The 10000-nt window shown below is 30.6% G+C and overlaps 1 protein-coding gene across 1 annotated transcript in view; it reads right to left on the reverse strand.

The window, feature by feature from the left end:
• sema6bb (sema domain, transmembrane domain (TM), and cytoplasmic domain, (semaphorin) 6Bb) overlaps positions 1–10000 on the reverse strand; it is a 135134-nt gene that overhangs the window by 105349 nt on the left and 19785 nt on the right. The window contains exon 2 of the mRNA XM_087783170.1: positions 276–310. The gene's annotated coding sequence lies outside the window, so the exon portion shown is untranslated. The remainder of the gene's footprint in view (positions 1–275; positions 311–10000) is intronic.

Raw genomic sequence — 10000 nt, forward strand, 5'->3', positions numbered from 1 at the left:
AAAGAAAAAAAAGAAGAAAAGAAAAGAAAAAGATAGAAAAAGAAGAGAAAAGAAAAAAGAAAGAAAGGAAAGAAAGAAAAGAAATGAAAAGAAAAAGAAAAAAAGGAAAAAGAAAAGAAAGAAAGAAAGAAAGAAAGAAAGAAAGAAAGAAAGAAAGAAAGAAAGAAAGAAAGAAAGAAAGAAAGAAAGAAAGAAAAGAAAGAAAGAAAAGAAAGAAAAAAGAAAAGAAAGAAAGAAAAGAAAAGAAAGAAAAAAAAAGAAAAGAAAAAACTCACCGATGGATCAAAGTATTGATTGAAGCTCAAACGACCTGAAGAAGAAAGAATTCGTAAATAACTTTATTTATATAAACATGATTTTCATGAACATCATCAACAAATCTTTGTTACAAACATAACCTTCATAACACTGAGCTCCCATGATGCCTTTCTTCACCTGATCTATTTAGAGATGTCTGATTGGTCGATACAACACTGTGTTCTGTGTCGTACTGTAGATCATTTAAATCTCCCCCTCTTATCACTGTATGAAGTTAAACATGTTGAGAACAACACGTGTAATAATATGATTGTATGAAGTTAAACATGTTGAGAACAACACGTGAAATAATATGATTGTATGAAGTTAAACATGTTGAGAACAACACGTGAAATAATATGATTGTATGAAGTTAAACATGTTGAGAACAACACGTGAAATAATATGATTGTATGAAGTTAAACATGTTGAGAACAACACGTGAAATAATATTATTGTATGAAGTTAAACATGTTGAGAACAACACGTGTAATAATATGATTGTATGAAGTTAAACATGTTGAGAACAACAGGTGAAATAATATTATTGTATGAAGTTAAACATGTTGAGAACAACACGTGTAATAATATGATTGTATGAAGTTAAACATGTTGAGAACAACAGGTGAAATAATATGATTGTATGAAGTTAAACATGTTGAGAACAACACGTGTAATAATATGATTGTATGAAGTTAAACATGTTGAGAACAACAGGTGAAATAATATTATTGTATGAAGTTAAACATGTTGGGAACAACACGTGTAATAATATGATTGTATGAAGTTAAACATGTTGAGAACAACAGGTGAAATAATATTATTGTATGAAGTTAAACATGTTGAGAACAACACGTGTAATAATATGATTGTATGAAGTTAAACATGTTGAGAACAACAGGTGAAATAATATTATTGTATGAAGTTAAACATGTTGAGAACAACACGTGAAATAATATGATTGTATGAAGTTAAACATGTTGAGAACAACACGTGTAATAATATGATTGTATGAAGTTAAACATGTTGAGAACAACACGTGAAATAATATGATTGTATGAAGTTAAACATGTTGAGAACAACACGTGAAATAATATGATTGTATGAAGTTAAACATGTTGAGAACAACACGTGAAATAATATGATTGTATGAAGTTAAACATGTTGAGAACAACACGTGAAATAATATGATTGTATGAAGTTAAACATGTTGAGAATAACACGTGAAATAATATGATTGTATGAAGTTAAACATGTTGAGAACAACACGTGAAATAATATGATTGTATGAAGTTAAACATGTTGAGAACAACACGTGTAATAATATGATTGTATGAAGTTAAACATGTTGAGAACAACACGTGTAATAATATGATTGTATGAAGTTAAACATGTTGAGAACAACACGTGAAATAATATGATTGTATGAAGTTAAACATGTTGAGAACAACACGTGTAATAATATGATTGTATGAAGTTAAACATGTTGAGAACAACACGTGAAATAATATGATTGTATGAAGTTAAACATGTTGAGAACAACACGTGTAATAATATGATTGTATGAAGTTAAACATGTTGAGAACAACACGTGTAATAATATGATTGTATGAAGTTAAACATGTTGAGAACAACACGTGAAATAATATGATTGTATGAAGTTAAACATGTTGAGAACAACACGTGAAATAATATGATTGTATGAAGTTAAACATGTTGAGAACAACACGTGAAATAATATGATTGTATGAAGTTAAACATGTTGAGAACAACACGTGTAATAATATGATTGTATGAAGTTAAACATGTTGAGAACAACACGTGAAATAATATGATTGTATGAAGTTAAACATGTTGAGAATAACACGTGAAATAATATGATTGTATGAAGTTAAACATGTTGAGAACAACACGTGAAATAATATGATTGTATGAAGTTAAACATGTTGAGAACAACACGTGAAATAATATTATTGTATGAAGTTAAACATGTTGAGAACAACACGTGTAATAATATGATTGTATGAAGTTAAACATGTTGAGAACAACACGTGTAATAATATGATTGTATGAAGTTGAACATGTTGAGAACAACACGTGAAATAATATGATTGTATGAAGTTAAACATGTTGGGAACAACACGTGTAATAATATGATTGTATGAAGTTAAACATGTTGAGAATAACACGTGAAATAATATGATTGTATGAAGTTAAACATGTTGAGAACAACACGTGTAATAATATGATTGTATGAAGTTAAACATGTTGAGAACAACACGTGTAATAATATGATTGTATGAAGTTAAACATGTTGAGAACAACACGTGTAATAATATGATTGTATGAAGTTGAACATGTTGAGAACAACACGTGAAATAATATGATTGTATGAAGTTAAACATGTTGAGAACAACACGTGTAATAATATGATTGTATGAAGTTAAACATGTTGAGAACAACACGTGTAATAATATGATTGTATGAAGTTAAACATGTTGGGAACAACACGTGTAATAATATGATTGTATGAAGTTAAACATGTTGAGAATAACACGTGAAATAATATGATTGTATGAAGTTAAACATGTTGAGAACAACACGTGTAATAATATGATTGTATGAAGTTAAACATGTTGAGAACAACACGTGTAATAATATGATTGTATGAAGTTGAACATGTTGAGAACAACACGTGAAATAATATGATTGTATGAAGTTAAACATGTTGAGAACAACACGTGAAATAATATGATTGTATGAAGTTAAACATGTTGAGAACAACACGTGAAATAATATGATTGTATGAAGTTAAACATGTTGAGAACAACACGTGAAATAATATGATTGTATGAAGTTAAACATGTTGAGAACAACACGTGTAATAATATGATTGTATGAAGTTAAACATGTTGAGAACAACACGTGAAATAATATGATTGTATGAAGTTAAACATGTTGAGAACAACACGTGAAATAATATGATTGTATGAAGTTAAACATGTTGAGAACAACACGTGAAATAATATGATTGTATGAAGTTAAACATGTTGAGAACAACACGTGAAATAATATGATTGTATGAAGTTAAACATGTTGAGAACAACACGTGAAATAATATGATTGTATGAAGTTAAACATGTTGAGAACAACACGTGAAATAATATGATTGTATGAAGTTAAACATGTTGAGAACAACACGTGAAATAATATGATTGTATGAAGTTAAACATGTTGAGAATAACACGTGAAATAATATGATTGTATGAAGTTAAACATGTTGAGAATAACACGTGAAATAATATGATTGTATGAAGTTAAACATGTTGAGAATAACACGTGAAATAATATGATTGTATGAAGTTAAACATGTTGAGAACAACACGTGTAATAATATGATTGTATGAAGTTAAACATGTTGAGAACAACACGTGTAATAATATGATCGTATGAAGTTAAACATGTTGAGAACAACACGTGTAATAATATGATCGTATGAAGTTGAACATGTTGAGAACAACACGTGAAATAATATGATTGTATGAAGTTAAACATGTTGAGAACAACACGTGTAATAATATGATTGTATGAAGTTAAACATGTTGAGAACAACACGTGTAATAATATGATTGTATGAAGTTAAACATGTTGGGAACAACACGTGTAATAATATGATTGTATGAAGTTAAACATGTTGAGAATAACACGTGAAATAATATGATTGTATGAAGTTAAACATGTTGAGAACAACACGTGTAATAATATGATTGTATGAAGTTAAACATGTTGAGAACAACACGTGTAATAATATGATTGTATGAAGTTGAACATGTTGAGAACAACACGTGAAATAATATGATTGTATGAAGTTAAACATGTTGAGAACAACACGTGAAATAATATGATTGTATGAAGTTAAACATGTTGAGAACAACACGTGAAATAATATGATTGTATGAAGTTAAACATGTTGAGAACAACACGTGAAATAATATGATTGTATGAAGTTAAACATGTTGAGAACAACACGTGTAATAATATGATTGTGTGAAGTTAAACATGTTGAGAACAACACGTGAAATAATATGATTGTATGAAGTTAAACATGTTGAGAACAACACGTGAAATAATATGATTGTATGAAGTTAAACATGTTGAGAACAACACGTGAAATAATATGATTGTATGAAGTTAAACATGTTGAGAACAACACGTGAAATAATATGATTGTATGAAGTTAAACATGTTGAGAACAACACGTGAAATAATATGATTGTATGAAGTTAAACATGTTGAGAACAACACGTGAAATAATATGATTGTATGAAGTTAAACATGTTGAGAACAACACGTGAAATAATATGATTGTATGAAGTTAAACATGTTGAGAATAACACGTGTAATAATATGATTGTATGAAGTTAAACATGTTGAGAACAACACGTGAAATAATATGATTGTATGAAGTTGAACATGTTGAGAATAACACGTGTAATAATATGATTGTATGAAGTTAAACATGTTGAGAATAACACGTGAAATAATATGATTGTATGAAGTTAAACATGTTGAGAATAACACGTGTAATAATATGATTGTATGAAGTTAAACATGTTGAGAATAACACGTGTAATAATATGATTGTATGAAGTTAAACATGTTGAGAACAACACGTGAAATAATATGATTGTATGAAGTTAAACATGTTGAGAACAACACGTGAAATAATATGATTGTATGAAGTTAAACATGTTGAGAATAACACGTGAAATAATATGATTGTATGAAGTTAAACATGTTGAGATGAACACGTGAAATAATATGATTGTATGAAGTTAAACATGTTGAGAACAACACGTGTAATAATATGATTGTATGAAGTTAAACATGTTGAGAACAACACGTGAAATAATATGATTGTATGAAGTTAAACATGTTGAGAACAACACGTGAAATAATATGATTGTATGAAGTTAAACATGTTGAGAACAACACGTGTAATAATATGATTGTATGAAGTTAAACATGTTGAGAACAACACGTGAAATAATATGATTGTATGAAGTTAAACATGTTGAGAACAACACGTGAAATAATATGATTGTATGAAGTTAAACATGTTGAGAACAACACGTGAAATAATATGATTGTATGAAGTTAAACATGTTGAGAACAACACGTGAAATAATATGATTGTATGAAGTTAAACATGTTGAGAATAACACGTGTAATAATATGATTGTATGAAGTTAAACATGTTGAGAACAACACGTGTAATAATATGATTGTATGAAGTTAAACATGTTGAGAACAACACGTGAAATAATATGATTGTATGAAGTTAAACATGTTGAGATGAACACGTGAAATAATATGATTGTATGAAGTTAAACATGTTGAGAACAACACGTGTAATAATATGATTGTATGAAGTTAAACATGTTGAGAACAACACGTGAAATAATATGATTGTATGAAGTTAAACATGTTGAGAACAACACGTGAAATAATATGATTGTATGAAGTTAAACATGTTGAGAACAACACGTGAAATAATATGATTGTATGAAGTTAAACATGTTGAGAATAACACGTGAAATAATATGATTGTATGAAGTTAAACATGTTGAGAATAACACGTGAAATAATATGATTGTATGAAGTTAAACATGTTGAGAATAACACGTGAAATAATATGATTGTATGAAGTTAAACATGTTGAGAATAACACGTGAAATAATATGATTGTATGAAGTTAAACATGTTGAGAACAACACGTGTAATAATATGATTGTATGAAGTTAAACATGTTGAGAACAACACGTGTAATAATATGATTGTATGAAGTTAAACATGTTGAGAACAACACGTGTAATAATATGATCGTATGAAGTTGAACATGTTGAGAACAACACGTGAAATAATATGATTGTATGAAGTTAAACATGTTGAGAACAACACGTGTAATAATATGATTGTATGAAGTTAAACATGTTGAGAACAACACGTGTAATAATATGATTGTATGAAGTTAAACATGTTGGGAACAACACGTGTAATAATATGATTGTATGAAGTTAAACATGTTGAGAATAACACGTGAAATAATATGATTGTATGAAGTTAAACATGTTGAGAACAACACGTGTAATAATATGATTGTATGAAGTTAAACATGTTGAGAACAACACGTGTAATAATATGATTGTATGAAGTTGAACATGTTGAGAACAACACGTGAAATAATATGATTGTATGAAGTTAAACATGTTGAGAACAACACGTGAAATAATATGATTGTATGAAGTTAAACATGTTGAGAACAACACGTGAAATAATATGATTGTATGAAGTTAAACATGTTGAGAACAACACGTGAAATAATATGATTGTATGAAGTTAAACATGTTGAGAACAACACGTGTAATAATATGATTGTATGAAGTTAAACATGTTGAGAACAACACGTGAAATAATATGATTGTATGAAGTTAAACATGTTGAGAACAACACGTGAAATGATATGATTGTATGAAGTTAAACATGTTGAGAACAACACGTGAAATAATATGATTGTATGAAGTTAAACATGTTGAGAACAACACGTGAAATAATATGATTGTATGAAGTTAAACATGTTGAGAACAACACGTGAAATAATATGATTGTATGAAGTTAAACATGTTGAGAACAACACGTGAAATAATATGATTGTATGAAGTTAAACATGTTGAGAACAACACGTGAAATAATATGATTGTATGAAGTTAAACATGTTGAGAACAACACGTGAAATAATATGATTGTATGAAGTTAAACATGTTGAGAACAACACGTGAAATAATATGATTGTATGAAGTTAAACATGTTGAGAATAACACGTGTAATAATATGATTGTATGAAGTTAAACATGTTGAGAACAACACGTGTAATAATATGATTGTATGAAGTTAAACATGTTGAGAACAACACGTGAAATAATATGATTGTATGAAGTTAAACATGTTGAGATGAACACGTGAAATAATATGATTGTATGAAGTTAAACATGTTGAGAACAACACGTGTAATAATATGATTGTATGAAGTTAAACATGTTGAGAACAACACGTGAAATAATATGATTGTATGAAGTTAAACATGTTGAGAACAACACGTGAAATAATATGATTGTATGAAGTTAAACATGTTGAGAACAACACGTGTAATAATATGATTGTATGAAGTTAAACATGTTGAGAACAACACGTGAAATAATATGATTGTATGAAGTTAAACATGTTGAGAACAACACGTGAAATAATATGATTGTATGAAGTTAAACATGTTGAGAACAACACGTGAAATAATATGATTGTATGAAGTTAAACATGTTGAGAACAACACGTGAAATAATATGATTGTATGAAGTTAAACATGTTGAGAACAACACGTGAAATAATATGATTGTATGAAGTTAAACATGTTGAGAACAACAAGTGAAATAATATGATTGTATGAAGTTAAACATGTTGAGAGTAACACGTGAAATAATATGATTGTATGAAGTTAAACATGTTGAGAACAACACGTGAAATAATATGATTGTATGAAGTTAAACATGTTGAGAACAACACGTGTAATAATATGATTGTATGAAGTTAAACATGTTGAGAACAACACGTGAAATAATATGATTGTATGAAGTTAAACATGTTGAGAACAACACGTGAAATAATGTGATTGTATGAAGTTAAACATGTTGAGAACAACACGTGTAATAATATGATTGTATGAAGTTAAACATGTTGAGAACAACACGTGAAATAATATGATTGTATGAAGTTAAACATGTTGAGAACAACACGTGAAATAATATGATTGTATGAAGTTAAACATGTTGAGAACAACACGTGAAATAATATGATTGTATGAAGTTAAACATGTTGAGAACAACACGTGAAATAATATGATTGTATGAAGTTAAACATGTTGAGAACAACACGTGTAATAATATGATTGTATGAAGTTAAACATGTTGAGAACAACACGTGAAATAATATGATTGTATGAAGTTAAACATGTTGAGAACAACACGTGAAATAATATGATTGTATGAAGTTAAACATGTTGAGAACAACACGTGTAATAATATGATTGTATGAAGTTAAACATGTTGAGAACAACACGTGAAATAATATGATTGTATGAAGTTAAACATGTTGAGAACAACACGTGAAATAATGTGATTGTATGAAGTTAAACATGTTGAGAACAACACGTGTAATAATATGATTGTATGAAGTTAAACATGTTGAGAACAACACGTGAAATAATATGATTGTATGAAGTTAAACATGTTGAGAACAACACGTGAGTGTGTGTCGTGAGTGTGTGTTGTGAGTGTTTGTTGTGAGTGTGTGTTGTGAGTGTGTGTTGTGAGTGTGTGTTGTGAGCAATTGTTGTGAGTGTGTGTTGTGAGTGTGTGTTGTGAGTGTGTGTTGTGAGTGTGTGTTGTGATTGTGTGTTGTGAGTAATTGTTGTGAGTGTTTGTTGTGAGTGTGTGTTGTGAGTGTGTGTCATGAGTGTGTGTTGTGAGTGTTTGTTGTGAGTGTGTGTTGTGAGTGTGTGTTATGAGTGTGTGTTGTGATTGTGTGTTTTGAGTGTGTGTTGTGAGTGTTTGTTGTGAGTGTGTGTTGTGAGTGTGTGTCGTGAGTGTGTGTTGTGAGTGTGTGTTGTGAGTGTGTGTGTGTGAGTGTGTGTTGTCAGTGTGTGAGTGTGTGTTGTGAGCGTGTGTTGTGAGTGTGTGTTGTGTGTGTGTGTGAGTGTGTGTTGTGAGTGTGTGTTGTGTGTTGTGAGTGTGTGTGTGAGTGTGTGTTGTGAGTGTGTGTTGTGAGTGTGTGTTGTGTGTTGTGAGTGTGTGTGTGAGTGTGTGTTGTGAGTGTGTGTGAGTGAGTGTGTGTTGTGAGTGTGTGCTGTGAGTGTGTGTTGTGAGTGTGTGTGTTGTGAGTGTGTGTTGTGAGTGTGTGTGTGTGAGTGTGTGAGTGTGTGTTGTGAGTGTGTGTTGTGAGTGTGTGAGTGTGTGTTGTGAGTGTGTGTTGTGAGTGTGTGTTGTGAGTGTGTGTTGTGAGTGTGTGTTGTGAGTGTTTGAGTGTGTGTGTGTGTGTGTTGTGAGTGTGTGTTGTGAGTGTGTGTTGTGAGTGTGTGAGTGTGTGTTGTGAGTGTGTGTGTATGTGTGTGAGTGTGTGTTGTGAGTGTGTGTGTGTTGTGTGTGTGTGTGTGAGTGTGTGTTGTGAGTGTGTGTGTGAGTGTGTGTTGTGAGTGTGTGAGTGTGTGTTGTGAGTGTGTGTGTGTGTTGTGAGTGTGTGAGTGTGTGTTGTGAGTGTGTGTTGTGAGTGTGTGAGTGTGTGTGTGTGTGTGAGTGTGTGTTGTGAGTGTGTGTGTGTAAGTGTGTGAGTGTGTGTTGTTAGTGTGTGTTGTGAGTGTGTGTTGTGAGTGTGTGTTGTGAGTTAGTGAGTGTGTGTGTGAGTGTGTGTTGTGAGTGTGTGTGTGAGTGTGTGTTATGAGTGTGTGTGTGTGTGAGTGTGTGTTGTGAGTGTGTGAGTGTGTGTTGTGAGTGTGTGTTGTGAGTGTGTGTGTGTGTGTGAGTGTGTGTTGTGAGTGTGTGAGTGTGTGTTGTGAGTGTGTGAGTGTGTGTGTGAGTGTGTGTTGTGAGTGTGTGAG

This window comes from Callionymus lyra, chromosome 2 (assembly GCF_982586985.1).
Source record: "Callionymus lyra chromosome 2, fCalLyr1.hap1.1, whole genome shotgun sequence".
Lineage (NCBI taxonomy): Eukaryota > Metazoa > Chordata > Actinopteri > Syngnathiformes > Callionymidae > Callionymus > Callionymus lyra.